The sequence below is a fragment of the Anguilla anguilla genome, chromosome 17 (genome assembly GCF_013347855.1).
Source record: "Anguilla anguilla isolate fAngAng1 chromosome 17, fAngAng1.pri, whole genome shotgun sequence".
Taxonomy (NCBI): Eukaryota; Metazoa; Chordata; class Actinopteri; order Anguilliformes; family Anguillidae; genus Anguilla; species Anguilla anguilla.
The window spans coordinates 1,007,190-1,011,061 of record NC_049217.1 but is presented as its reverse complement, the minus strand read 5'-3'; the positions used below and the strand labels follow the sequence as shown (position 1 = coordinate 1,011,061).

Sequence of the window (3,872 nt, the reverse complement as noted above, 5' to 3'; positions counted from 1 at the left end):
TATTTAGCTTTGATACAATTTGTTGGAAATTTTTCCTGGAACTAGATTTTTATGTTTGTTCTTTTGCCTGGATTGATGTGTTTTGATTTAACCACAAGATGGTGCTATAAGATGGTCTAAAGCAGTGGTGTCAAACTCGTTGCCATGGAGGGCCGTGTGTATGCAGGTTTTCATTCCAACCAATTAATGCTACTCATTCAGCCATATGCGTTTAACTGCATTGAAGCACAGAATATAAGAAAATTTTTATTTAGACAATGCGGGTCACCATAGACGTCGGGTCACCATTGTGCACAAACCTGCATCCCTAATTCAGCAAATAATTTAACTAATTATATAATCAAGATCTGAGGCTGGAATGAAAACCTGCATACACACGGCCCTCCATGGCAACGAGTTTGACACCACTGGTCTAAAGCAAACACAGGTAACAATACAGGAGACACTTCAGTGCTAGCTCAGAGGACCAGGTCAGAGGGTTTTTGAAACAGATCTCAAATGTAAAAGTTGAGACCCACTTGCACTTATGTCAATGGAAAAGATGTATCAAAATTTGAATTCAGTATGTACACAATAGAGGCCTTTCACAGAATGCTTAGAATTCCGATTTATCCTCCATGTTGGAATAAACAACAATTGCTATGTGTTGATATATGAGATATATATCAACATAAATGTAATAATTTGGTGTATGATTACTGGATCTTGTAAACAAGTCACAGTGGAACAGTAATTTCATGCTTTTCCAATGTTTTACCTAGCCTATATCATTGCATTTTATTTTGAAAGTGGTTACCAATGGTTACAGGCAGCCATGCTGGAAGAAAGAGAACTATACAAACATTCCGTGCAAGGCCTCTATTGTCAATCTTTCAAGGGCTGTTGTGATTTACTTTCAAATGTTTTTGCAGCTTTTTGAGATGTGACATTTATTCTGAACCAGAATTCTTGGTTTTATGTGTATGTTGATTATATTTATTGGTTACATATAATGTAATCAGACTTTGATTAAAAAACTCCTTTTAATTATGTATCTGTCTCTGTCTCTGTATCCCTGATGATACAGTGATAGAGAATAAGCTCATAGTGCTGCTGAGCACCATAAGCTGAGCTGAACATCTGCTCTCAAGCCACAATGCCATATTAACTGCACTTCCTGACTACAGTGGCTGGTATATATCACCTTTTAGAACAATGCAACTCTCAACTAACTACGGTGGCCAGCACATACCATCTTTTAGAATCATCCAATACACAACACCCCTTCCCCCCACTATTCAAAACTCTGGTAGCGTTTTGGGGGAATCCTCAGATGCACTGGCCGTCGGGCGTCTCTTGAGGAGTCAGAGCAGGGGGCATAGCCTGTGAACTTGGAGGTGACTGGGGAGTGGGCAGGACCTCTGTCTGACTGTTGTCCAAGGGCCCATTGTTGGGCTTGGTGCTTGAGGGCTGCTTAGACTGTCTTTAAAATCCCCACATATAGGCAGGGGTTGCTCAGTTGTTGAGGGAAGTAACCTCCTGAGTTCGTCCACATGACGCCGGTGCACCTGACCACCCACAGCTCGCACTCTGTAAGACAGGGGACCCGTGATATCAACAATTGCTCCAGGCACCCGTTTTGGGTGTCGCGTGAACACTGACTCATGAACCTGGAACTGCCTCATGGTGTCTGGACTTTTGGCAGCAGCTCTCTGTTGTTTTTGTTGCATGTCTGATCCAAGGTCTGGATGTAGATGGTCCAAAGCTGTTGTCAAGTGGCGGCCCATCAACATTTCAGCCGGACTCTTCTGAGTCACTGAGTGAGGTGTGGTATGCTGTGCTAGCAGAAACCTGGCAAGGCATGTTGGCCAGTCTCCTTGAACAATTCTTTCAAGACACTCCTTAGTTGTCTGTACCATACGCTCAGCTTGCCCATTGGATGACGGGTGATACGGGGCAGTGGTGGTATGTCTGATGCCATTTCGTTGCATGAACCTCTTGAATTCAGCTGAGGTGATGCTGTGCCGCTGTCAGAGACAATCACATCTGGGAGACCATGGGTTGCCATGAGCTTGCATAATGTGGTTATCACAGCTGTGGAAGACATGGCGCTCACCAGCTCAACCTCCAACCACTTAGAGCAGTGGTTCTCAACTCGGGCCAGAAAGGGCCGGTGTGGGTACAGGCTTTTGTTCCAACCAAGCAGTTACACACCTGATTCTACTAAGGTCCTTAGTAAAGACTCCAAAGGTTGATTGGTAGAATCAGGTGTGTAACTGCTTGGTTGGAACAAAAGCCTGCACCTACACCGGCCCTTTCTGGCCCGAGTTGAGAACCACTGACTTAGAGCATGAATCCACCACAATGAGGAAAACCTTCCCATGAAAAGGGCCTGCAAAATCGACATGCAGACGTGACCATCTTCTTAAACTCACTCCCAGGGGTGCACAGGCCTTGGGTGGAGCATGCTGTGATTGCAGACACGTTGAACACCTCCTTACCATTTCCTCCACTTGGGCATCCAAACCTGGCCACCAGACATAACTGGGGCAAGGCCCTTCATACGGACAATTCCAGGGGGGCATCATGTAGTAAAGTGAGCACTTCCTTCCACGCCTGTTCTGGGATCACAACCCTATTTCCCCACAGCACACAGTTCTTGTGGACTGACATTTCATGACGGCGCACAAGGAATGGACTGAAGCGCTTGTCACTGTCACCATCAGGCCACCCATTCATGATCCACCGTAAAACTTGTGACAAAACAGGATGTTTTGCAGTTAGTGCTCCTATTTGATCAACATGGAGAGACGCATCTGGAACTGCCTCCAACAACAAAACCTGAGTGGTGGTGGAGTCTCAGTGAAAGCAGCTGGGAGTGGCAAACGGCTGAGGGCATCAGCATTGGCCAGTTGCTTGCCCAAGTGATAGCATAGCTCATATTGGTAGGCCGAAAGAATCAAACTCCACCGCAACATGTGAGGAGACAAGACTTGTGGCACAGGCTGATGCAGCAAGCCCGACAGTGACTTGTGATCCGTGTAGACAACAAGTGACGGGCAAACAGGTACTGGGTGGAATTTTCTCACAGCAAAATGACAGCAAGCGCCTCTTTTGATCTGTGCATAGTTCCTTTCAGTCGATGTCATGGTTCGTGAAGCGAAGCTCACAGGTGCTTCGCGGCCATCTGGCTGAACATGGCTCAGTAGGGCCCCGAGCCCATAAGGAGAGGCATCGCAGACCAGCACTAGAGGCTTGGTCTCATCATAATGCACCAGAACATCATCAGTCTGGAGTAACTGCTTTGCCTTCATGTACGCAGCTTCATGTTCTCTGGTCCACTCCCAAGATGCTGATTGATCCAGTAAGCGATGCTATGGCTCTAGCACAATTGCCTTATTGCGAAGAAAACAATTGTAGAAATTCAGTAAGCCCAAAAAGGCTTGGAGTTCTGTCTTGTTACGTGGTGTTGGTGCACCTTGTATGGCAGCCACCTTCTCATTTGTTGGTCTGATTCTATCCTTATCTAGGCAAAACCCCAGAAACTCCACTTCTGGAGCCGCAAAGAAGCATTTCTCTTTCTGCAGCCTCAGCCCAGCCTCAGAGAAATGTCAAAGCACCTCATCAAGATGCTGATCATGTTCGTTCTGTGTGTGACCTGCAATAAGTATGTCGTCAAGGTAAGGTTGGACCCCAGGAATGCTAGCTAACAGGGTGTCCATGAAGCATTGGAAAATGGACACTGCAGTCGACACTCCAAATTGCAATCGCAGGGCACGAAACAATCCACGGTGTGTATTTATGGTGAGCAACTCAGCTGCCTTCTCATCCACAATAAGCTGTTGATATGCCTGCTTTAAATCTAGCTTGGTAAAAACGGTCCCACCAGCCAG

General features: G+C 46.2%; 1 pseudogene; it reads right to left on the bottom strand.

The window, feature by feature from the left end:
* Positions 1 to 1,308: 1,308 nt before the first annotated feature.
* LOC118217061 lies at positions 1,309 to 3,293 on the bottom strand (annotated as a pseudogene).
* Between the last annotated feature and the right edge of the window lie 579 nt (positions 3,294 to 3,872).